Raw genomic sequence first — 26,982 nt, forward strand, 5'->3', positions numbered from 1 at the left:
CAACTCCCATCATCCCTGACCACTGGTCCTGCTAGCTAGTGATTCTAGTGCATCAAATGGAGTTTGGGGATTTGGGGACAATGGTATCCACCTTCCTTGTGAGGCTGCCCACACATAGCATTATGATATTGGCAGTTTTATCTACCAGCACTGTCTGCCAAGCTATCCAGATGAAACATGATCTCTGCAATCTTTGTGCCAGACAGGCAAGTCACCTTGCAGTCTGCAAGCTCACCATATCCCCGGAAACCTAGATCCTTAATCGCAGAATCACCTACTACCAAGATCCCCTACATCTCCCCATAGGATTATTCTTGGCATGAGATGACGACTCCTCACAGTCCCCCCTCCAAGGAATGAGTCCCTTCTAAGGGATCATTCCTCGCTTCCTCAGAGTGATCCACCCTTTTCCTGAGATCCTCCTTTGCTTCAACAGCAGGGGAGTTCCCACCCAGCAGCAGAATGAAGCTATCAGGTCCCTGAAGATCTCTTCTGCGAAGAACAGTAGGAGCTTAAGCTCACACACATAATATTTTGAAGCAAACACTTTCCATTTCACTCAAGCTCTTAAAAATATATGCATTCTACTGATCAATCATAAAAAGCTGCTTTGAGATCTGGGAAATGGAGCATAATAACACCCCAATGTAATATTAGAATATAATGTTTGGCACTCTCATTTGTGCAAAGAATAGCATGTTATTTTTGGACAGCGAGATTTTGTTTCTCTTCTTAGCCATGTTACAATTCCTCCTGGCATTCAACCTTTAGAAGCAAACATTTATCTAATCAAATCATTAACACCTTACAAACCCAATTTATAAAGGCTCTCCCCCTTTCCCCTGGCCCATCTGCTGAATAAACTTACCCAAGATTTGGGGAATTACTTAATATTTTCTCTGCATACTTCCTTTAACTCTTATTACAGTTCCTAGCTATGTAGTTATTTCATTTTAGTGTTTTTCCATAACAGTCTACTTTGGTGGAATACTAGAATGCTTACAAGTACAGTAATTTCCTACATAGGGAAAAGAAGCAGAAATTTCAGTGTGCTTCAGATTTAATATATATCTCTGCAACAATTCTTTGTGATTAAGAAACAGGAATAGTTTTCTTGTTCATCTGCACTTTCATCCTAAAAGAACAGGGCCTCGACACACACACGTCATGGATGCAGAGATTTAAACAACTTAAACTTTAAACAGGGATTTTCTTCCCACCCGCCAAGTTTCTTTTGAGTGAAATCTGGCCTGAGCTCTTAAAAGAACAATGTGGACAATATCATCTCCATGCAAAAGTCTCACACTAGGCTGATATTCTGCAGAATACTGCCTTCCTTGTAACGGAGGCATAAGATTCCCCCCCCCCTTTAAATGTAACCATCATTTCTTGATGGATGTGTATGGAAATGGTGCTTGGGGGGCATTTTTTTAAATGGAAAATTAATTGTTACATATGAGAGACAGGTCATCGTCCCACAGCATCAGAATTTATGAGAGGGAAGGACCAGTTGTGGTTCCCTCAGGGTCTCAATGACAAAGAGAAATGAGATGTTTAAGCTTCATTGGAAATGTTTGCTTTGGTCCAATTCAACTCTTATTCAGGGCCGTCGGATTAATATATGCTAAAAATATAACACTAAGGCAGCATAGAAGACTGTTTGACACCCAAATTATGGAACTGCCTTCCAAAAGAGGTTCATCTGGACACTTCACTTCACACACACACACACACACACACACACAACCTCATACCCTTTGCTCCAAAATTCTAAGAAATGAAAAAAATCAGGGCAGTTTTGAAAGTTTGAGTCTGCCATCTTGATTGTGCCTGGTCCTTGATCTCAGGAGCCACCTTGCATAACCTGGTCATGATAACTTGAAATCCCTGATTGCTCTCAGGTTGCGTCAAAGGTCAGCCTGAATGAATGGTACCTTCAGGCCTCCTCCCCAGAAGAAACCATGCCCACATTTGCTTGCAGAAGCCGTGTGTTCCGCTGAATAAATGTTACAAATGAAATAAGACCCAAGTTAGAGCAGTGATCCTTGTCTTCAATCGTAATTTTGTTTTTTCAGCCCCTCTGCCGCAGGATCAGGTAACATGCCAATGCCACTGTAAGTCGTTGTTGCTGGGGCCCTCTTGTTATTTCAGCTTTTGAAAAACTGTTGTTGTTGTTATTGTTTCCCACTGTAGTTTCTTAAGCTGCTTGATCTTTAAAGCCCCACACAGCTCATGATCTAGATATTTGTTGGACTGTTTCTCCCGTATCAATTGTCCATTCACCGAGATCTTCATCTGAGTGTTTCCGCCATCTGAAGTGCTGCTCGGGGTGACAGGAGAACAAGGTTTTCCACTGAAGGTTTGGTTACAACCACATCATTGTCATTTAGGTGCTAGGCAACAACATTCTTATTGTTCCAGGGATTGTGTGTGTGTGTGTGTGTGTGTGTGTGTGTGTGTTGTGGTTACTGTTTTGTTGTAAATAAAACTATTGTTGCTGGATATATTTTCTATTATTATTATTATTATTATTTCATTGAATTTATATATCGGCCTATACCCAGAGGTCTCAGGGCAGTTCACAGAACAATTATTTTAATTGCTTTAATTATTATTTTAAATGCTTTAATTATTATTTTAAATGCTTTAATTATTATTTTAAATGCTTTGATTATTATATTTATTATCTTGTATCTTTGCTTTTATTACATTTCTGCTAGCCAAACTGGAACATGATTGTATTGAAGATGCAGGCTATCTAAATAAATAATGATAGCAGGGAATCATCAACTGGCCACACACTTCTCTTTGTTCTACTCCTTGAAAAGAAGAATGGAAATAATATATAGAAACAGTTGTGCCTCCATGTAGAGACCTACCAGGGAAGGAAAATGATGTAATTCTATGTCATCAAAGTCTGGTCTACACATGCAGCAGAAGGAGACGTCAGAAAAAACTCCCTGATGTGTTCAAAGAAGGCAGGCACATACATACAGGGGCCATGGCACCCCCACCCTCTATATGTCCAGGCAGTGTGTGAAGGGGTTCTGCATGTGTGTGTGTTATTTATTTCATAAAATAATCTCAAAGTTTAAAAAAATTCTCAAAGCAGCTTACACAGGGCTTTTTTTTCAGCCAGAGCTCACCGGAACTCAGTTCTGGCACCTCTCAGGTAGGCGCCATTGCCATAATAAGAGAACAAAGGAGGCGTTCATGGTGAGTTGTGCCACATCTTTCCCCAGAAAAATAGCACTGAGTTTACAAACAATAAAACAGTAAAATCGGGGTGGGGTGGGGTACAAGCCTCCTTTAAGAGATTGTTGTTGTTTAGTCGTTTAGTCATGTCCGTCTCTTCATTACCCCATGGACCAGAGCACGCCAGGCACTCCTGTCTTCCACTGCCTCCCGCAGTTTGGTCAGACTCATGTTTGTAGCTTCGAGAACACTGTCCAACCATCTTGTCCTCTGTCGTCCCCTTCTCCTTGTGCCCTCCATCTTTCCCAACATCAGGGTCTTTTCCAGGGAGTCTTCTCTTCTCATGAGGTGGCCCAAAGTATTGGAGTCTCAGCTTCAGGATCTGTCCTTCCAGTGTGCACTCAGGGCTGATTTCCTTAAGAATGGAGAGGTTTGTTCTTCTTGCAGTCCATGGGACTCTCAAGAGTCTCCTCCAGCACCATAATTCAAAGAGATACAAAAGTTAAAATATGAAAAGAGATTAAAATTACTTGATGTATGCACAAGACAGCCCCTTTCATATGACAGCCAAACATACACATGGTGGGGGCTGGCCAAGTGTCAGACATCAGCAACCCTTCCATGGGTTCTCATTCTTGCAGGTGGTCATCTGAACTTCCCTTAGAGTGAAGAGTGAATGGGGCAGTAAATCTCATTCAGATTGCTGGTGTTAAAAATGCTAGGAACATTTCAATTTTTTTGCTGTCTGCTTTGGAACCCCACCCCCACCCCTGTCTGAAGTGGTGTAGTCCAGTTAGGATCCCACCACCTCATTCTAAACCTAAGGTTGAAATTGTATACCTACAAGGGAGTAACTTCTAGCACAATCATGGGGACTGATTTACTTTCAGATCATTGCATGTAGGTTTGGGATGCAAGGCAAATTGGAGTACTTGCCTGCATGCTGGAACCATATTCTTGGGGATTCAGCAGCCCACTTACCTTTAAACATCTGTTCAGTTGAGCCAAAAAGCCATCCAAGTGGCTTTTAGAGTTTGTGGTTATATATGGAACACAGAATGTGCTTTCAGTTCCAGAGTGCTTTTGAGTTTTGCTTTGCTGAAACACTATCTTGTTGGTAATTATCTGTCTGGTGAAGTCTTGTTTTTCCTTTTTTGCCTTCCTTTTTTTTTTTGCAGCGAGAAAATGTATCCGTTTTATCTAACCAGGACTAGTCATAATAACTATCCCTTTCTTACATATAAATTTGCTATCATTCTTTCGCATGCTTGAATGTTCTCCCACCTGTCCTCAATTTAATCCACAAATGTAAAGCCATAAATCTTCATGACGTTTTGGCAGAAATCACCCTCTTTTTTTTTCTTTAGACGACTCCTTTAGGAAACGTTGAATCCAGGTGTTTGGTTTTTGCATAAGCTGCTGCAAAATGAGAATTTCAACATGACTATGTGCAAATAAAGGTAGAAGGAATGATGTTTGAATGATCGGAAAAGCAGGACAAAGTTTGTCCTCAGGTTTTATACAGGCCATCCACACCTTCAGTTAAGTTCAGGCAGCGAAAATTATAATTACAGCACCATCTGTTAAGAGGAAAATTTAACGTTAAGTTGCTTCTTTTTGAATAATAAAAAAAGGATACTCGGTTTTGGCCATGTGTACTTTATTTATAAGAAGCACACATTGCACTTGAAAGTCTCTTATTTCAACAAAAAAGGAATGAAAAATGGGATGCAAACTTCTCAAAACAAAGAGAGTTTGGACAAAGAGAGTAAAGAGAAGGGGGGAAGATGAAACAACTTAGTATTTTTTCTCTCTCCACCAGATGGTTTCCAAACCACTTGAAAACCCTATCACACATGTCTTTTGAACAAAACGAACACAGTGTAACCCCCTGTTTCCAAGTGCCAGGAGAAGGGTGAAGGGGTCTTACAAGCACTCAGAGCCCCTGAACACCTTCCGGAATCTTACTGCTTTCAAGGCCAGCAAAAGCAACATATGTGCCACCATTTGCCATTTTGCGGCAGGGCTTTGGGAGATGTCTTATGTTCCCTCTAATGGGGAATCCAGCCCTATTTTATTGATTGATTGATTGATTGATTGATTGATTGATTATTGCATTTCAATGCCACCTTTTCCTCCAAGGAATCATAGAATTGTAGCATTGTAGAGTTGGAAGGGATCCCGAGGATCATTTACTCCAACCTCCTGCAATGCAGAAATCTCAACTAGAGCATCCATGGCAGATGGTCATCCTACCTCTGCTTAAAAAACTCCAGGGAAGGAGAGTTCACCACCTCTTGTGAGAGTCTGTTTCACTGTAAAAAATGGAATCTCCTTTCTTGTAACTTGAATCCATTGGTTTCAGTCCTATCTTCCAGAGCAGGAGAAAACAAGCATGCTCCATCTTCCATGTGGCAGCCCTTGAGATATTTGAAGATGGCTATCATATCTCCTCTCAGTTTCCTCCCTCAACTGTACCTCATAAGGCTTGGTTTCCAGACCCTTGGTCACCTTGGCTGCCCTCCTCTGCACATGTTCCAGCTTGCCAGTATATTTCTTAAATTGTGACAACAGTATTCCAGGTGCGGTCTGACCAAGGCAGAATAGAGTGGTGCTATTACTTCCTTTGACCTGGACACTAGACTTCTGTTGATGTAGCCTTGAGTAGCACTAGCTTTTTTTGCTGCTGTATCACACTGTCGATTCCAGTATAGGGCAGTTTCCTACAATCCTATTCCTTTAGGGGAGAGACACTTGTGCGGTTTTCTACCACAGGTGTCAAATAACCTATGGTGACACTATGCACTATGTCCTAGGTTGGCCCTTCCTGGGCTGGATGAGCGTAGGGGACAACTGCCAGGCTGATCCAGCCACCTGCACATAAGCAGTGATGGCATGACTCCTAAGCAGCTGCTGTGCAAAAGGTTTCAGGTGCTCCCATGCATGAGCACCCACCCAATAAATCATGAACATTGTGTTGTGGTGGCTTCCTGAAGTGCAACCACAGATGGCTAATATTGGCCAGCATACAGGAGGCTGTAATGCAGGGATGGGATGGAAAACCTTTTCTCACTTCCCTCCCACCCAAAATGCTGTTGGACTGCAACTCCCATCAGCCAGCATGATCCAGCCAGGGGTGGTGGGAGTTGTAGTCAGTCTTACAATGTCTGGAGGATTACAGGTTCCTCATATTGTTGCAACGTTCTTCCACCAACTCTGTGAACTGACTGAACTGCAGGTGTGGGTGTGTGCTTTTGTGTGTGGTCAGACCACACCACTGTCAAAGAACCTATCTGGAATGCTGAATTCACTGTGTGTTTGTATTTTCAGTTTTGAAGCATCAAATGTCAGGGATTGTGGTTTATTCCCCAATAAATGTCCTTAGAAAACTCTTTCTTTCTTTCTTTCTTTCTTTCTTTCTTTCTTTCTTTCTTTCTTTCTTTCTTTCTTTCTTTCTGCCAGTCTGCAGGGGACATACTGATATTTGGCCCTCAAAATGTTCCCATAGAGCTCTGGGCTACAATTGCTTTTTTGGCATCATCAAGACAATTTTAAATCCTAATTTCCCACGAGCTGACTTATTCAAGGAGTATTTCTGGTGGCAAGGAAGCCTGCTGATTGTCCTAATCTCCTGACGACGTGAAATAAAAATTCCCCTTCTGCTCCTTGCTTACAGCATAAGAGACTTCATTGTCTGTTTCTCACAACACACACAAATGAATCAACCCCCTGCTTGCAAATAGGAGGGAAGTTTTTATTCTTCACTATTAAGTTCTTCCTTTTAAATAGGCAGGCTTCCCCAAGGTTGAGAGTGATAGGGGTTTTGTGTTGCCAAAAATAGACTCATATTCTACTATTGAAGGGGAGGAATAGCGTTACTGTTTAGCAGTAACACATTTACAGTTCACTGCAAGAGCTCAGAATGGTATAGAGATTAAAATGGCTTTTTATTGAGAAAACATTTCTGCAGGCTTGGTGCTCCTTGTGATGAGCTCATACAATGTGTATACTGTAAGGGACAAAGCCCAGCTAATACAGACTCCTAGGCGCGCTCTCTCTCTCTCTCTCTCTCTCTCTCTCTCTCTCTCTCTCTCTCTCTGTGTGTGTGTGTGTAACACATCTAAACATAAGTCCAACTGAATGTGGAGTTTAGTTTTAGACAGATATTTATAAGAATACCCTGCAATCCTATGCCCAGCACCCACTAACCTGGGACTAAGTTCCATTGGAGACTATATATAGGATTGCACTCTTTAGTTCACATTTCAGTAACACAGGAAGTGAATATGGCAATGGCAGAGGTCCTCCACAATAGCAGTGGAAGAAGAAGAAGAAGAGTTTGAATTTGATATCCTGCTTTATCACTACCCTAAGGAGTCTCAAAGCGGCTAACTATCTCCTTTCCCTTCCTCCCCCACAACAAACACTCTGTGAGGTGAGTGGGGCTGAGAGACTTCAGATAAGTGTGACTAGCCCAAGGTCACTCAGCAGCTGCATGTGGAGGAGCGGGGAATCGAACGCGGTTCACCAGATTACGAGTCCACTGCTCTTAACCACTACACCACACTGGAGCCTATGGTGGAGGCAGTGTCAGATTTATGTATAAGCTAAACAAGCTATAGCTTAGGGCCCCACTTTCTTGGGGGCCCCAAAAAAAATTAAAGAAAAAAAACCTGGATGTACATTTCCAAAATATAAGATAAAAACAAATAAAATAAAACCTACATACAGCAACAGTGTTTTGTGTTGTGTAGACTCCTATGATGTAAGTAATGGGCCCTGTCTGCTGGCCTGCTCCCCAAAATATCACTGGTTTGCTCATTTCTATATCAATTACTATGATAAAATACATATTTTGTTATGTGCAAATGGCTTTAGATACCTATTAGGTCCATAAATTACCATATAGCATATATTCAACACAAAAAACAGCGACAATTTGTTGTTGACAAAGGACAGCTGGACATATAAAAGGCCCCATTAACTTCAGTAGTTTAGGGCCTCATCAAACCTAAATCTGGCCCTGGGTGGAGGCTGCCCTGGCTGCCCCGGAGGAGAAGGAGGTGGTGAGGAGGCAGAACTGGAACATCATGCACTTCAAACAGAAGCCAGGGCAGCTTCTGTGAATTCATGGTGTCCCAATTAATTTGGGGCAATTGAGTGATCAGGCATTATGATAACTACTTCAACCAGTCATGGCTTCCCCCAAAGCATTATAGGAGCTCTGGTTTGTTAAGGATGCTGTAAGCTACAATTCTCAGAGTGCTTTAATAATCAATCCCTCTTCACTGGGAACTGTAGCTCTGGGAGGAGAATAGAGTAAGGTTACCAGATTTTTTTCCAATGAATCTGGGGACACTTTAATTAATTAATTGCCACACATTTGGGACGTTGATGCTGCAGCGATGGTGGTGGCAGACGGGCGGCCACCACCTTGACCTCAACCACCACATTTCCCCTTCTTCCAAGGCTTCTATCTCCTTTCTCCGTGAGCCTGGGAAGCCCCTGAGTTGTTGGGTCTTCAATGGTGGTGGTGGGGAAGCAGTGCACAGTGGGTCAGGCATGGAAGGTGGAGAAGGGCTGAGAGCGGCAGCGGCGGTGAGGCGTGGGTAGCGCGATGCTCCCTTCCCATCAGAACAGCCCCAATCCCATTCCTACTTGCGTGCAAGCGGGGGGGGGGGTAGGGATCCCTCAGCTGGAAGAAAGACTTCCTGTTGCCTAACTGAGAGATCTCTGCCCCCTCCTGCTTGCACACAGGTAGGAGTTGGGAGGCTGCTCCGATAGGCAGCATGAAGCCTCCCTTCACAGCTTAGTTGCTAGGGTCAGGGAAGGTGGAGGCAGCCCGGAAGCTGCATCACTATCATATGGGGACTTCCAAGCAGCTCCTGAAGCCAGTCAGAGCCAACTGCTCCAGGCTGCTGAGACTGCTGCTGCTGCGTTTCCTGAGGACATTAGATGAAATCCGGGGACATTCCGGGGATGGAATTTGTCCGGGTACTTAGTCGCAAATCCAGGGACTGTCCCCGGGAAACGTGGACATCTGGTAACCCTAGAATAGAGGTGTCCTAACAACTCACAGCATCTTTAATAAACTATAGCTCCTTTAATTCTTTGGGGGAAGCCGTGACTGCTTAGAATGATACCATATTCCTTTAAATGTCTGATCTCTACTAGGACTGCCATATGTGCAAAATTGCCCAGACACAGCTAGGATTCGACCCTCAGAAATAGCGTGCGGGCAGAAATCGCTTTGTCGGAAGTGTAAATTTTGGCGAATTTCCTTAAAAATAGCTCAGAACTTATTTTTTTCCGAGACTCTGCAAAAAAAAAGCTCAACATTTGTGTTCGAAACATGGCAACCCAAATTAAGCATTCTTGATGAACATTCATCCTGATTTACTTGCAGGGTGTTTTTTATGTCTTCCCGTCAATCATTTGTTCCTCACACACTTCCGTGAATTTTCCCATTGCTTTCTTAACTGCAAAAGCTCTTTTTAAAAACAAACAAACAAGTATATTTGTTGCACCAAGGTGACAGAACACTTTAATGCACGTTAACTGTGCAAACCTAAATTTCCGATAGGCGCTTGTATTCCTCCCACAAAGTCTGGAGGCAATATTGTGGCTCAGGCAAATCCACGAAGGAAAAAACCAGACAAATGTTTAAGCAGGAATGAGCCTGTTAAAGGATTTTTTCTTTTTAAGGAAAATTTGTATTGGGTTTATTTATAAAAATGCATAATTTAAAGTCAGTTTTGTGTGTGGGCCTCACTCATTATTTTTGAGCATTTGTGTTAGTATCCATGGGATTTGGCATATGAGAAATCTTCACTAGGAAATTTATAATCACATGCCACTCACTTTAATGACTCTGTTTCAAAAATATACATAGAATGTGCCTTTTATCTGACAAATGCTTTTAAAATGCTCATTAAGAGCAATATTTGTAAAACCTGATGTGTGTAATGAATAATTATATGACTAGAGCAAGTATTTCCCATTCCAAAAGAAAATTAGTAACATAATAAACTCTATGCCTATGCAGTCCAATAAAATTGATGGAATAACTAATTCTCCTCTAAAGTGCATCTGCTACATAAGTGCCAAAGAAAGCACAATTCATGTCTGTTTTATTGGAGTCCCTGGGCCGACAGAGTCATTTATGCTGGTGTAAAATAGGAGAACATCTGCCAGCACTGTAAATAAGTGGAAAATTCTCACTCGGTAGCATTTAACCGCTGCTATTTCACACTCACTCTTAGCCCAGTGGGAAGATCAGACACACCCACTCAACAATAAAGGGGGAAAGCAGGACCGTTTGCTTCTTAAGGACCTCAAAAAAACATTGTGCTCCCAGCTTCTGACCTCATGGAGAATTCTCAAGAGAGTTTTGACTGAATTAAATACAGCCTGATCTTACGTAGCAAGTGTTGCATCATGCTTAGCGCATCAGTTCAGGATTAGGGATGGGCAAATCTGTCCATTTTGGTTTCTGTCAGTTTCTCATTTTTCCACTCTAAGTTCGGCTCTCCACATCAGTTTGCAATTATTATGATTTTTTTTTTTTAAAAGGCCTCAACGAAAATGCACCGGTATTTTAGCGTGAATTTCTCCTAATATTGTTGCCTAATACACACTTGGGGGGGGGTTGCTCTAAAATAAGCCATCTATATGCATTTTTATGGATGCTTCACCCGAGTATATTCACTTTTGTACACTTTACTTGACTGGACAAGCTGCATGGCAAAATTCGGAGAAGTGCAAATTTCAAAGGAGAGGTGTGCTGCAGCTCCCATATTGTTTGGGGAAGTGCAAATCAGATGAGATTGTCTTTAAATGTGAACTAAATCAAATTTCTACCCCATTCCTTGTTAGGACTAGGAAGGCTTTAGCTCAGGAATGGTTAACCCGTGGCCCATACGGGGATGCTTTTATTAGATTTAAAATACAGCTCCGGCACCCTTCAGCAGAAGTCCTGCCACCTTTTCTGAGCATGTGTTCCTGCAGTCCCCAGGAACCTATTTACCTTGCATTCAGATGCCACTCTAGCCATTGCCACACAAACTGCAGATTGTCCCATAGCAACCAAAGAGGCAGCATGTTTTCAACAACTGCCCATCATATTTTGTGACGATTAAACTTCCTATATTTTTATAAGATGATCAAATTATAAAGTTACTGGGGGGGAGGGGTGTCTTTTGGTTACATGGGCCTAACAGGGGTTAGCAGGGGGCCGGTCCACTGTCCCTCAGACTTTGCGGGGGGGCAGGCTATATTTTTTTGGGGGGGAATGAACGAATTCCTATGCCCCACAAATACCCCAGGGACACATTTTAAATAAAAGCACACATCCCACTCATGTAAAAACACCAGGCAGGCCCCACAAATAACCCAGAGATGCATTTTAAATAAAAGGACACATTCTACTAATGTAAATTCCTACGCTGATTCCTGGACCGTCCGCGGGGCGGATTGAGAAGGCGATTGGGCCGGCTCTGGCTCCTGGGCCTTAGTTTGCCTACCCATGGCCTATAACAATTCCAATGTGCTCCAAAGGTTTGCTTTTTGCTCCTTAAACTACAGTGGTACCTCAGGTTACATACGCTTCAGGTTACATATGCTTCAGGTTACAGACTCCGCTAACCAAGAAATAGTACTTCAGGTTAAGAACTTTGCTTCAGGATGAGAACAGAAATCATGCTCTGGCGGCGCCGCGGCAGCAGGAGGCCCCATTAGCTAAAGTGGTGCTTCAGGTTAAGAACAGTTTCAGGTTAAGTATGGACCTCCGGAACGAATTAAATACTTAACCTGAGGTATCACTGTACAGGGAAATGGTTTGATCCAGGTTGTAGTGAACTGCAACCCCAAGCGTTCACATAATTGCTTCAGCATTCCAAAATTGCCGTCACCAGCCCAGCAACAAGCATATCCACCATGGTTAAAAATGCTCATGTGAAAAGGCATTTTTTCTTAACCGCAAGGGACGAATCCCAAACTCCAACCTGTTGGAGAGTGCTGTCAAGTGAAATAATATGTTGACGTGAGTGTCTCTGAGAATATGATGCCATAGCTGCAGGAAGGCATGTACGATCCTTGATTTGTTGACAGAATAAGGCCAACACCCTTGGCTTTGAGAAATTTCATTCTCTCTGGGAGATATTTTGCTCTGTAGCTTATTAATATTAGATATCTTGGAATATATATTCCTCGGCTTAGCGTGCTTAGGTTAACTCTGGCACGCAGCAAGTTCAGCTCTGGATCTGCTCCAAGTTGCACCCTCTGCCAGAGGGCAAAGTTTTTGCTGCCATCGCCCATGCCTTGGGAGTCTCCTGGATCAGTTACAGCAAGGGACTCTACCCAGTGATTCCCTTGAAAAATATCTTTGGGTAGCTCCACTGCGGTAGACCACAGAAAGTATATTATACAAGTCCTAGGTGTACTTGAAAAGCTTTGAGTGACAGCTCCAAAATACAAAAAGAAAGGGGTGGAAGAGCCTTAGCAGTAGGTAGGGAAGTTCATCATATTCCTTACATTGCACATAACATGCATTTTTTTGTTTTTGTTTTAGTAGTAATAATAGCAACAACAACAACTTTTGTTCTAATTGTCTTTCTTTATTCAAACATTTTAGAATAAAAAAATTCCTTCCAGTAGCACCTTAAAGACCAACTAAGTTAGTTCTTGGTATGAGCTTTCGTGTGCATGCACACTTCTTCAGATACCAGGTATCTGAAGAAGTGTGCATGCACACGAAAGCTCATACCAAGAACTAACTTAGTTGGTCTTTAAGGTGCTACTGGAAGGAATTTTTTTTATTTTGACTATGGCAGACCAACACGGCTACCTATCTACTACTGAAACATTTTAGAGTTCCACATGCCACAGCCTAAATTCACTATTGGCTCAAATACTCATTTGCCAAGGAAATGGCTGGAAGGGAAGCAAACTGAGACTATAAACCATACTCTATTTTTGTTAATTAAAATTTAATCCAGGCCCCCTAATAAATGAATAGAATTCAACATGCCAGTGTAAATCTAAAATTACCTTCCTGAAACCCATTATATGGATGCAAACTAAACCAATGTGACCTATTTTCCTGTAATTTATGCAACGTTTAACCAAAGATTCTGCTTTTTTCTCCCCTTGAATCAGATTGGAAAAAGAAAACTTACATATCTGTCTGCTCACATGCAGTTTGAGAATTAGGGCCTCCATCACCACATTATGGAATGTTTTCCTAATTCAGACTGTATAAATAAATATTACAAAATGCTTTTTGGACTCTGCCTTGTCTGTTATGGAGACCAAAAGCCTTCCTGCTTCCATAGAGAGCCACTGGAGCTTGCGTTACATTCACAGCGCATGTCAGGCTACCAGCCAGCCAATGGACAACTTATTGAAAATCACCTCAGAATATTCTATACCTCATAATACATGAAAATTCAATTTATGGATAGTGAAAGGGAGAACCTACCCAGTGGAAATGTGACAACAGCAAAAACTGTAATGCAAAAACAACAACTGAGGTAGTTTATCACAAAATAAATAAATTTCTCTCACAGTCCTAATGATAACTTACTAACTTAAATAAATATATTCTATAACTTAATTCCCCTCACAAAGCTATTCTAGATAAGCTACACTGCCTGTTTAAAAAGCTAAGAAATATACAAATGCGAGAGAGTAGCATGCTGAGATGAAATGCTAGATTTAAAGTTTTCCCTACTGATTTGAATTACACATTCTGACAGGCCATCATTTTATTTCAAGAATTACTGTATAATGCTCAACTCCATAGATGACAATACCCAACCATTATTTCAATATGCTATAGACAGGCATTATTATTTTGTTCCCTGGAGCTGGCAGGTTTATTTTCCCTCTCATTGAAACCAATGGGTTTGGCAGTGACCAAGAACAAAAAAAAGGTATGGAGAAGTGCTGGGGAAAGTGTTCCTTTCACCTTCTCTCCTAGCCAGTATGAGGTCTGCAGAGGTTAGGAAGTGGTGATTCCTTGCCATAGGCTCTCCTCCCTCAGCCTCCTTCTGCAGGCAAACCTCTTCCCACAGCAATCCAGAATGAGATCAGCCGATGACGAGACTCTGACTAAATATAGCTTCTAAAACAAGGCGTCAAAGTAATGCCAATAAAGCATATGGAATATGTCTCTTGGCCACTGGATGTCACTGATGACCCCAGAAATACAATGGGGAATAAGCTCCACTCCTAAGCTCTGCACAGGTGAAGAAAACAGGAGAAGAAATTGCCAGCTTTTTATTTTAACACGTTACTCTTCTCCTAAACTTTTTGGAAAGGCCCCAGGTGGCCCCAGGAAGGAGAATCTTTCAGTGCTATCATTAGTTCTTATCCATGCACTTATTTCTCTTGGTGTGGAACAAATGACATTTTTGCAGGTGATTAGGAAAACTCAAGAATATGAAGACGGAACAGGGCTCATCTGTTTTCGCTGCATGAATTGCTGGGGCAAGCTGTAATTAAACTCTGTGCTTAGTTTCATTAGGACCAGGGGGCTCTTTTTAAAAAATGCCTGTGTTACAAGCAGATTAGCATGGCTTTCAGTAATACAGTGGTACCTTGGGTTACATACGCTTCAGGTTACATACGCTTCAGGTTACAGACTCCGCTAACCCAGAAATAGTGCTTCAGGTTAAGAACTTTGCTTCAGGATAAGAACAGAAATCGGGCTCCGGCGGCGTGGCGGCAGCAGGAGGCCCCATTAGCTAAAGTGGTGCTTCAGGTTAAGAACAGTTTCAGGTTAAGAACAGACCTCTGGAACGAATTAAGTACTTAACCCAAGGTACCACTGTACTGGCCTAAAAAAATAAATAAACCATCCAGCCCATTATATACTTGTATAGCATTATCATAGTATCTGGCATTTTACAGAGTAACGAAGACGACAAGCCGCTTGTGAAATGTACAAACTAAACCTTGACACAGGAGTGGAGATGTAAGAGGAGGAAAGAGAGATGGGGGGGCGGGCAAGGGTGAAAGGAGAACAATAGGCATTGTTGCAATATGCATTAGTGGTAGAACACCTGTTTCATTTGCAGAAGGCCCTTGTTTCAAGCCCTGGCATGCCCAGGTTAAAGGAACAGGGAGAAGATAATGGGAAAGACCTTAGCTTGAATTTAGAGAGAACAAATGGATAAATGGACCCAGGCTAAGGCAACTGCTAACGTGCCTAGGCTTAGGACCAAAGCTACCCTCTCAGCCCTTCCTGACGTTGCAGGCCCAGGTGCGATGGAGCCATGGATCGTGGGGGCTGGGCATGTTATAGTTGCAATAAACGCAGGATAACCAACTGGGATTTAAACAGGCCACAACTTTACTGATTACAGATGTCAGCAGGTTTCGGTGCAGGCATTGGGTTAGTATCATGAATTGACAAGCCTGGCTGCTGGTTGATTTGGCAGGGATAGCCAACGTTAAGGTTAACCCTATGATGTACATCAAATCAGGGTGATCCCCCACGATTATCATTGTGGGGATACTGTGGCCCATCAGCTCCTGTTTGGGCATTTGGACAGAAGCACCCCCCCAAAAAAAATCCCTTTTAGGGGATACCTTGATCCCTTTGAGCTGGGGGAGGGGCACTCTCATCCTATTAGACCCCCCCCCTCCAATCCAACCCAATGCCTTATCTGAAACAAAGTTGTGACAGTTGCTATGAAGGAGGCAAAACTGTCAGATAGGTCCAGGTAGTCTGAAGGCAAATTCCTGCCTGGCCCCTAATACAGCCATTGAGGAGGAAGTGACTGGGTGTTTTCTTAAATACCCAATCATTTTAATGAGTGTTTTGTACTGCTTGTAATAATTTTTCTTGTTTTATATTAGTGTGCATTGCCCTGATTTCATAAGAGGGCAGTACTGTATATCAATAATTTTATACATAAACAAATTGAATTAATAACAAAGAAAGGCAAACAGATATCAAACTGATAGGAGACAAATGCTTAACATCACTATCCTAACCATGTCTTCCCATAATAAATTCCTTATGAATTCAACAGCGATTACTACCAGATCAGTGGGATTAAGATGGAAGCCTTTCATTAATGATGTTAGTCATCAGAGCATGCTTGGCTTGACTTTCTTCTGATGACTGGTCCTCATCTTTCTGTAATACAGTGCAGTGCAGGAAGTCCCTCATTCCCTGCAGCTTTGGGCTCGACCTCTTGAGATGTCATTATCAAAAACTTCCAGGCCTTGCTTTTGTTGCCATGTGCCTAGTGGCAGGAGGCCACAGTTACAACAGCTAGAGGTTTTGCCAACTTTCAGCACTTTATAAGACTTGATCCATAATAATAAGCAATAATGACAGCTGTTCTGCGTGGCTCCTAAATGTGTTCAAGGCAAGCATCAGGCTGAAGCTTTTAGAAATTGCTACAGGATGGAGACTTTGGTCAGCATAAATTTAGCAATTAGGAGCTCTCCTCCCTGCAATATGCTGGCACCCCAGTAAAAAAGATGAGCACAAGCTTGTACAAGTTGCTGGAGGATCCCCATTAATTTCACATGGAAGCTGATCCACATAAACAAAAGATCCACGTCCTCTGCTCAATCAAATCAGGAAGCTATTGCATGTAGAGGACTTCCTGCCTCGAGAACAGGGTAGCCAACGTGGCATCTTCCAGATGTGGTGGGACTCCAACTCCCATCAGCCCCAGGCAGCATAACCAATGGTCAGGGAGGGCCACAGGCTCCCAACCCCCTGCTCTAAAAGTTAGGTTGCTTGATTTGGGAAAATATTTCTGGGGTGCTTTAAGCCACAGCTCAGCGTGGCTGATAGGGAATGGAATAGGAACAAAGAACACCATACAGGTTGCCTCCAGACTGTAAATATTTTTCAGGAGGGATTCACGCACCTACTGTAACTTTGCACAATTAAAGTGGGTTAAGTGCTCTGTCACCCTAGCACAACAAATCCACTTAAAAAACACACAACACAGACATTTTGCTGTCAGGAAAGTGGTGGGGAACGCATTGTATAACATGGATGAATGATATGCATAGCTCACAAACAAATCAGAATGAATGTTCACTAAAGACTGGACATAGTCAAACCTGCTATTAAGCTTTGTGGAAGCAAATCAGGATGAATGCCTGATGAACAGGTCTGAAGGAGACCACAGTCTACATGGCTGACTTCCCAAAGAAAGTGCAGGGGGTCTTTGGAGAAAAGGCGCAGGCTATCTTTGGGATTGCTTCTTACTCTTCTTCCCACTTTAAGGGTAATGCAGAAAACTGACTTTTGAGCATGCTTAGGGAAGAAGCTATCAATGCTCTCTTGATCTGATAGCTCTTTTCTCTAGCATTACATTCCACCTCTCCCTCTTCCCCAAGTAAGCCTCACCTGCCCATAAACATCTAGAAGAGTCGGCATGGGATGTCTATGTGAGACAGCAATGAATTAGAGCGGTCTAACAAGTGATCTGGATTGGGCTAAAAAGCCCTGCACATTTTGAATATTCAAGGGTTAATGTTAATCACACTAAGTGTGCATTTAGAGAAACATAAAACAGATGTTCATATCAAAATATGATGTTTTTCCTCTTAAGAGCTAAACATGAAAAAGATGTTAAGCTGAAACATGCATGCTAATAGTTCTCTTCAAACAATTTAGTATTTTTCAGATGCGAAGATATTCTGAAATGCATGGTCTGAGCAAGAGTGGGTAGCTTTTAGAAAGGCACTGTTATCTGGAACTAATGGACCTGCTGCTTTCTATCAGTGGGGAAGGTTTTCCCTAGAGGGTTATGTCTCACCATTGAATTTTCCTTATGCATTCACTTATTAATCACTCTGAAGATTACTGCAACACACACACACATCTATATCATGTGGCAAACAGACTATGCCCTTGGGGTATGTAAGTATCTACATAATATGGAAAATGCAAATGTTATTTAAAGGACAGAACTTGCATGGGAGTAACCAAATCACATTTTAGTCACAATTTAAGATGTTGGGTTTTACCTAAGCATCTTTCAATGACTTGAGCAAAATGTACCTGTAGAGTGCACTTATTTACCCCTTTTTCTTTCTTTTTCTCTTTTGCTGTATTTTGATGTATCAAGTATATCTCTCAAGAGCCAATCATTCCATCCACAGTGTTTTAAAAGGCAAGTCCCAAAAGCAGGAAGCGTTCATTGAACAATACGGTATTTATCTACTTCATGTTAATAGCAATGTCAGATTTGAAGTGAAGTGAATTTTCATGTGGAGAAGCATTCAGATATGCTGTCTTCACGAGCATGAAGTCCAATCCATGAAAATATGCTTGATGATAGGATTGCTTTCTTAGTCTGCCCAGGTACTACTACCAATGGGCAACTTCAAGCCCCCTATTCATCCTTCTTATGGTTCATAAATCTAGATGTGGACCAGACAGTCTTGCAAATGGAGGACTGTCCACTGTAAAGTAGGACACATCACCACCCTTAATGAGGCTCAGGCAGGCTTAAATCTAGCTGCTTCAATATAAACTAAAAAACATGTGCTTCCTGTTTTCCCTGTTCTTCCCTGTGCCCTGACTTGCCTCTACGGCACAGCAACATTTTCCTGAATTTGCAAATGGCACTTCATAGAGTTCTCTTTGCAATTGCCTGGTGGGAAACTGGAATGAGCAACTGGATTGCTCCTTATCTTGCAAAGAGCTTATGGCAGCTGATAAGGTCCGCCCAGCAGAAGGAATAATTAAAAACTTGGCAAGAGCAGCCACCAAAGCAGGCAGACAAATAAAACAGAATGGGTTTTTGCAAGCAATAAGCACGGCAAGGGCAGTGCTGAGAAGCAAATGTAAACAGAGAAGCAGATAGTGAAATTGCTGGACTGTGCATGAGTTTTCTTCTGCTGGTTTGTGTGTGTGTGTGTTTAAACTTCATGCAAGCGGCAAAATGGCAACTGGTTCTGCATGTGTGAAAAGATATTGCACAAACCTCCCATGTTTAATAACATGCACATGGCATTTTAATAGCAAAAACAGTGTTGGTCTGCGATGCCCACATACATAGTATTTTTTAAAAAAAAACAGTGCCGTGAGAACTTCGGAAAACTTAGCAGGCGAGGTAAAGGGTAGGTTGTGCATTATGGAAAGGGCATCTAAATGCATTAGTGCAAAGGAGGAAAAGCAAAGGCAAAAGTACAAGTAGATGAGGAGTAGGGGAAGGAAACCAAGATCTCACAATGAAAGACAAATGCTCATTACTCCAAAGCATTTGCGCTTGTGTGGAGCTACTTACACTTCAAAAGTACACTAGTGTGGGAAAAGAAACAATTACAGAGCAGATGGAAGATAGGCATAAGGTTCTGCCTCCACTATGGGAGACAGTATCCCTTTGGATTCATGACTGTGGAGAGGGCTGTTGCTCTCAGGTCCTGGTTGTGGGCTTCCCCCAGACATCTGGTTGGCCACTGTGAGAACAAGGTGCTGGATTGGATGGGCCATTGGTCTCATCCAGCAGGGCTCTTGTTACATTCTTAGATGCGCAGGATGCACCTAATGGAAGTGGACTCGGCCCTCTAGCCCATGAGACTATGCTGCAATAAATATACTAGTCTTTCTGGTGTCACAGAGCTCTTTGTTCATTTAACTGGACAAGACACCATCCATACAATTAGCAAATCTGTCAGTGCTTTTTTTTTAAATTAGAGTTGAGGGTTCCTGTCTTCCAGGAAACAAATCCATCTAAAGTAGCTTAAAAACAACATCAGAATACATTCATAAAATCACAACAAGGAATACTGGAATACATTAAGTCATCATGATCCTTACCTCGAGCCATCTGGTGAAAGATTTATTTTATTTGCCAAGCGCCTTCTTGGTAGTGGCGCCCGCCCTGTGGAACGCCCTTCCGTCAGATGTCAAGGAAATCAACTATCTTGACTTTTAGAAGATGTCTGAAGGCAGCCCTCTATAGGGAAGTTTTTAATGTGTGGTGTTTTAATTTCTTGGAAGCCGCCCAAAGCAGCTAATGCTAAATTTATAAATTGAATTTCTAGTAACAGATGTACTTTGATTAAATCTCAGCGGTTGTATTTTGATACATTGTAGACCAACCTGTGACAATGCAGTGAAGGGCAGGATAACAATGCCTAAATAAAGTAAGATAAAATAAATATTCTTCACTGGCTTTCAGGCTGAATTCAAGGAGCTGTTTTTCATTTTTGAAACCCTAGATGTCTTGGGACCAGGTCACCTGAAATATCACCTACTCTCACTTCATAACCAGACCCTGAGATCTTCCTGGGATACCTTTCCCCACATTCCCCTCCTTAATGAATGAGAGGTGTACCTAGAGAGATGTGCATTTTGGATACCCCTTTTTATGGGCTGTCCTCCCCAGAGGGACTCTCCTGTCACCTACACTATGGTCTAAAACTTCAAGGCACCAGGCAAAGACCTTTCTGTTCTCCTAATTAGAATCCTTCTTTAAGTCAACCCTTCCTGGGTTTCATATGCTGATTTTAATTTGTTTTAGCTGCTTGGTTTTCTAGTTGAGGTTTGTTGGTGGGGTTTCTGCTGTTTCAATTTCAGTTCTTTGGGTTTTGTTTTGTTTTTAATGTTTCTGTTGTGAACTGTACAGTGGTACCTCGGGTTACAGACGCTTCAGGTTACAGACGCTTCAGGTTACAGACTCTGCTAACCCAGAAATAGTACCTCAGGTTAAGAACTTTGCTTCCGTATGAGAACAGAAATCACACAGCGGCGCAGCAGCAGTGGGAGGCCCCATTAGCTAAAGTGGCACCTCAGGTTAAGAACAGTTTCAGGATAAGAATGGACCTCCAGAACGAATTAAGTTCTTAACCTGAGGTACCACTGTAGTTTGCATTTTATTATTTATGTTAGCTGGCCAGAGAACTTGGTTGGATGGGTGGTATACAAATGTAATAAATAAAATGTAACAAATTACACGTAAAAGCTTGCTTCCTCCTTTGCATTGCCCTACCGTGGAGGCTGTGGATTACTCACAAGTTAACACAACACACTTCAAAGGGAAATGCTTACTGAAAACCTAAGAGCAGAGACCAAAACACAGACAACCTGGCTTGCTCTGGTTGCTGTGTCAACCTTTTTCAAGGACAACAGAGATCTTGAGAATGTTTTGCTAATATGGAAAACCTGGTAAAAAGAAATGGGTGGTTGTGCGTGCATGGGTTTGTTTGGTGGTGGTGGTGGGGAGGAGTCTGGAATGCAATGCATCATTTAACATCTTTGCTTTTAGCATCCTCTCCATTAGAACGAGTTCACTAGGCAGTTCTGGTTTGGATTATCCTTTGTGTGCAGTGGGAACAACTTAGTGGAGGTTTCCTGAGTTCCCTAGTTCAATTCCCATGTGTTCAGAGGCATCAGATCAAGTGCTTAAAAAGTCAAGTGTTCCCATGGCAAATATCCACCACTGATCCTTTCATCTCATACAATGGCAAACAGCCCATTCTTTTGCTTCACCGTTCTCCTTGGTAAATTCGAGTTATGAGTGAGCTTCTTCACCAGTGTGACCCATAATTAGATTATTCTCCCATCCTACAAAAAAAGCTTTCTTGAGAAAATCCAGGCCCAACTCAGGATTTTCCTGAGAGTTCTCAAAAATGTTTCTCACATCAGGAATTGCTTTCCTAAAACTTAAGTTCTCAAAGTGGGGCAATGGTAGTGTGAAGAACTTGGGAGTACAGCCCCTGACCACATCCTAAACTTGTTTATTTGGGAATAAGCCCTCTTGAACTCAATGGTCCTTACTTTGGAGTGAAGATATTTGGCTTCATAAAAATAACTTTTAAAAAGAAGTATTCAGCACAAATTAAAAGATTGGGGGAAACCCCTTCTTCTAAAATGCAAGCAGCTAAAAACATTGTATACTTAAAATCATTTTGAAAAATTGTGCAAAATTGCTTTTTCATTTAAGCAATATTGTGTAAATATTCATTTTTTAAAGTAGGTGAGAAGGTTTTTTTTTTAAAGCAATTAACACCCTGGTCAAATGGAGTTAATGGGGAAAAATTATAGTGCAGGTGTGTTGAGGTACAGATACAGGTGTTAGGTTCATCTGCCCAGTCAATATATTGCTGAAGACATCAAAACTGCACCTCTTTAAAAAGATGGAAAAGTAGCACTAAGGTGATTTACATTTGGGGAGATTTCACTCCTGTTCCACCCTTTCTCATTTTTTAAATTTATTTTTTTTTGTAATCTGTAAGAAGAACCAGAGGGAGAACAACTGTTTGCCAATGACATCATGCAGGTGCCCTGTAAAAAAAGTGAGCAGAAAAATCATGGCTATTCCAGAGGAAAGATGTAAGTCCTTTCTTCTCTGTCAGTATTTTGCAGGAAAGATCGATGCATATCCTGGAAATTTAGGTTTGTGCTGTGGATAAAAGCATTCTGGTGCCTTGGCAGAATCAATAAACTATTAAAAGAAACAGACCTTTTAGCAGTTAGGAAAGTGATGGGGAAATGCTCAAAGTATGGGATGGGTGGATGTTTAATAGGACAGTATGCAGCACTGCACAAGTAAGTCAGGATGAATGCTGATTGTCACATAACCCCCTACAGACAAAGCAAAACTCATGCACAGTGAAGACCAGACATAATCTCACCTCTGCGTAATCTTTGTGCAAGGATGAATGCTCAATAAACAGGTAATCTGGAGGAGGCCTTAGTGTGAAAGCATCCCAGATGGCCTTATTTCTTACAAACTCCAAAAGGGTGAGATAATCAAGTTCAGTTCTATCACCATACTTCACAAGAAGAAGCATGTCATTCAGAAATCTCCAGCTGACTCAATATGTTAAAGGTGTATGGTCCAAAATAGATGTGTGTATTGCTTTTCCAAAATGCGCTGCCTATAGAAGAAGCAAATAACTCTTCGCAACACCTTAACTGCTTCTTTTCACGAGCCCCGGGGTTTACGCTTTCCTCCTTTCTTGTCTCTACACTAGAGCAATTTGATGGGATTTAATACCACTGGGGGGGCATTTTAACACAAAACATGACGGCGTTCATATGGATTTCCAGTAACTATTCAGACATTCCAATGCTAATAAACTTCTTTTACCACAAGCGCTAATGTGCAGGTGTGCATTTTTCAACAATGAAATGTCAATTTAAAAGAGGGCTGAACCAAAGGCTGCAAAAAAGAAAGATTAGTCTTCCATGCTGTGGCCTTTTGTTTTGCTCCTCCGTATTGTCGGACAGACCTATAAAAAAAGTGGGCAGCATTTTGTTCCTATTTTTAATGCAAATAAAAGCAACAATAAAAAGGGTCTGATTTTACTCTGGTAGGAGGGATGATGCTTACAGATCACTACTGATCAACCTATGCAGATAAGGGTTTTAAAAATAGCCCTGAACTGTTTCATTTTAGTTCTTTTTCTATGTTCCATATTTATTACTATAACAGATTGGTTATGGTTTCAAACCATCTTTATGCTGCTACAATTCTTTGAGATCGCTCTGGATTATCAGGCTCAATATCTTCCCAGGGAGTTGGAATAGGCTTGTTTACAGGAGCATTGCTTGCTGTTTATAACATTTAAAGCCTGAAGTGATTTATGTCTCAAATGTCTGAAAGATCTTCTTCTTTGGCGATCACTCGTAGCAGAATAAGATTGTCTTCCATGAACATGATCTTAACAGTGAGTCCATAAGTGACTGTGGAGGCCAATTCTGGATCCACATGTGCTTCTACAGTACGGACATAGGTTTCAGGGCGGGAATTGATCACAGTGAAGGTTTGCTAAACGTGCTTTCCTCTTAGATTGTTTCTCCGTTTTGTCTTGAGTTCGAGTGTCTTCAAAGTCCATGACGCCTTTGGTAAAGGCTGCTCTCCAATTGGTGTGCTTGCAGGCCTGTGTCTTCCAATTGTCAGCACTATATACTACAATACTACATTTTTAAAGATTTGCCTTGAGAGAGTCTTTGAACCTCTTTTGTTGACCACCAGCATTGTGCTTTCCATTTTTAAGTTCGGAATAGAGTAGTTGTTTTGGAAGACAATAACCAGGCATCCGCACAACATGACCAGTCCAACGAAGTTGATGTTGAAAAATCCTTGCTTCGACACAGGTGATCTTTACTTCTTCCAGTACACTGATATTAGTTCGCCTGTCTTCCCAAGTGATGTGTAAATAATTTTGGAGACACCATCAATGGAATCTTTCGAGGATTTGGAGATGGCATTTATAAATGGTCTATGCTTCACAAGCATACAGTAAGGTTGGTAGTACAATAGCTTTGTAAACAAGCATTTTGGTTTTCCTGAGAATGTCCTGGTCCTCAAACACTCTGCACTTCAATCAGGAGAAAGCTGCACTCACAGAGCTCAGTTGATGCTGGATTTAGGCATCAATGTTGGCTATTTTGGAAAGATAACTGCCCAGGTAGGAAAAGTGATCGACACTTTCCAATGTTACACCACTGAGTTGGATTTGTGATGCTGCAGAGGGGTTATTTTGTACTTGTTGGTGCAGCACTTTGGTTTTTTGAATGTTGAGCGACAGGCCAAGCTTTTCATAAGCTTCTGTGAAGGTATTTAGGATGGTTTGGAGGTCATCCTCTGAGTGTGCACACACTACGTTGTAACCATCATACTGAAGCTCTATGACAGAAACTATGGTAACCTTATTCTTTGCTTTCAGCCTTCTCAGATTAAAGAGCTTTCCATCTGTTCAATATATGATTTCTGCCCTGGTGGGGAGCTCTTCAGAGTTCCCTCACCCTCATGAGTATGGAGAATGGCAGCCTGGGAGAGTTCATCAGGGCATGCTGCCTACAATAGTGGATGGATATTGCTAACATTTATAAGTTCCCATGGATGGTCACAAGTAACAAACAGTTGTCTCAGTGTCAGGAACCAAATCCCAAAGAGAAGTTGTATGTTGCCCTCTTACTTTTAACTGACTGTAAACAATGTGCTTTTGACTGACTGTAATGGTAATTCTAGGGCTGCCAAACATCCAGCCCATTTTGAGAACTCAACAACTATAATAAAAAAAATTATATATATAACAAAAAACAACTTTCACCCCCCTCAAAAGAACTCAACAACTTTGCCTCCCCCCCCAACTACTGCACTAGTGATGTGCTCTGTCTTACAGTACTCATAATTCAGTTCAGAGGGGCTTCCTGTTAGGTTAGTGGTATAGGATTGTTTCATAGTTAAGCCATTTAACTCATGGAGCATGGAGACCAATGGCGGAAGGACATGATACAAAGGGCATGTGACTGTTGCGTAAAATGACAGCACCATGCCAAGGTCTCCACTTTCCTTAGTAATGCTTAAGGCAGCATATCCCACATCTGGACATCATTACACTGTTTGTTTCCTTGCCACTTCTCCACATAATTGACTGCTGATGGCAGGGACAAAATAAAACACAATGTAATGTTGTCAGAATGCTGCACTTGACATCACAGAAGGGGAGGGTTTTCCCGACACATGGCTTCCCTTCTCAGTGGCAGCCTTGTGTTCATTCTAATGTTTAGTTTTACCCTGTCATGCTGATCTCCTAAGATTGCCTATGTTCTTTGTGTGCTTTGTTCACTACTTAACATGTTGTTGTTGTTGTTGTTGTTGTTGTTGTTGTTGTTGTTGTTGTTGTTGTTGTATACCCCACCCATCTGGCTGGGTTGCCCCAGTGGGTTGTTTAGGACTGTGTCCAATTCACACCTGTAGAACTGGAAATCATGTCCTAAAACCTAAGACCTGTATATAGGAATGGGTGTAACTTTCAGGTTTGGTTTTTCTCATTTCCATCATTTCCCGACTTTTAAGTTCTCCATGTTTCCACACCAGTTTTTAATGGGTTATTTTTAAGTCCTCAAAATTCAGCAGCATTTTAGCTGCCCAGAATGACTGGGGCACTCAGTCAGATGGGTAGGGTACAATTAAAAAAAATATTATTATAAATTATTATAGTGTCAACTTCTAATGTATACTTTTTGTGTGCCTTTTTATTATGCATTTTTGTATGTCATTTTCATCATGTGCATTTTTATGCATGTTTTGCCGTGTGTGTGTGTGTGTGTACAAATTATTTCGCTGAAGAACTGCATTGCAAAATTCAGAGAAGTGCAAATGTTGAAGGGTGGCTGTATTTCAGCATATTGTTTCAGAACATGCAGATTGGGTGGGTTCACCCTTAAGTGAATACGATTGCTCCTCATCCTTACCCACATGTCTGTGTATGGATATTGGTGTGAAGGAAGGGCACTCAGCACGTGCTCAGAAGTACCCTATTTGAGATGTTTCAGAGCCCTTGCATGCTAACGAGATCTGAGGCTGAGCTCTAATTCAGTTTGTTTGTTTTCTTGTTTGTTTTAAGGCACTGGCCTTCATAACAATGAAACCCAGGGCACTTTGCAGCTTAATTTAAAACAAAACAACAATAAAATGTACAATAAACCAATTAAAGGCAAAGGATGTCTTAACCAGGACCATAACCCCCTTAAATTGTGCCAATGCCATAAACAAATCCAGGTTGTTCTTTTAGGAGGGTATGTGAGTGCTTTACATGTTTTTGGATTTTTAAAAGAGGTTTTCAAATGTTTTCAATATGGTTTTTATTTTTAATTGTATTGTTTTACCACTTAGGTGTTTGCCACCCTGGGTTCCTTTGGGAGGAAGATCAAAACAGAAAATGGAGAAATAACTGGTTAGCATGATGGGAGGATGGATCATCTACTTGATGCCATGACAAATTCTCAAAGAACATGAAGTAAGTGGAAGAAAAGGAATGAGAAAAGGGGGATCAGCTAAAGGCTTG

This window comes from Podarcis bocagei, assembly GCF_964188305.1.
Source record: "Podarcis bocagei genome assembly, chromosome: 2".
NCBI classification, from domain to species: domain Eukaryota; kingdom Metazoa; phylum Chordata; class Lepidosauria; order Squamata; family Lacertidae; genus Podarcis; species Podarcis bocagei.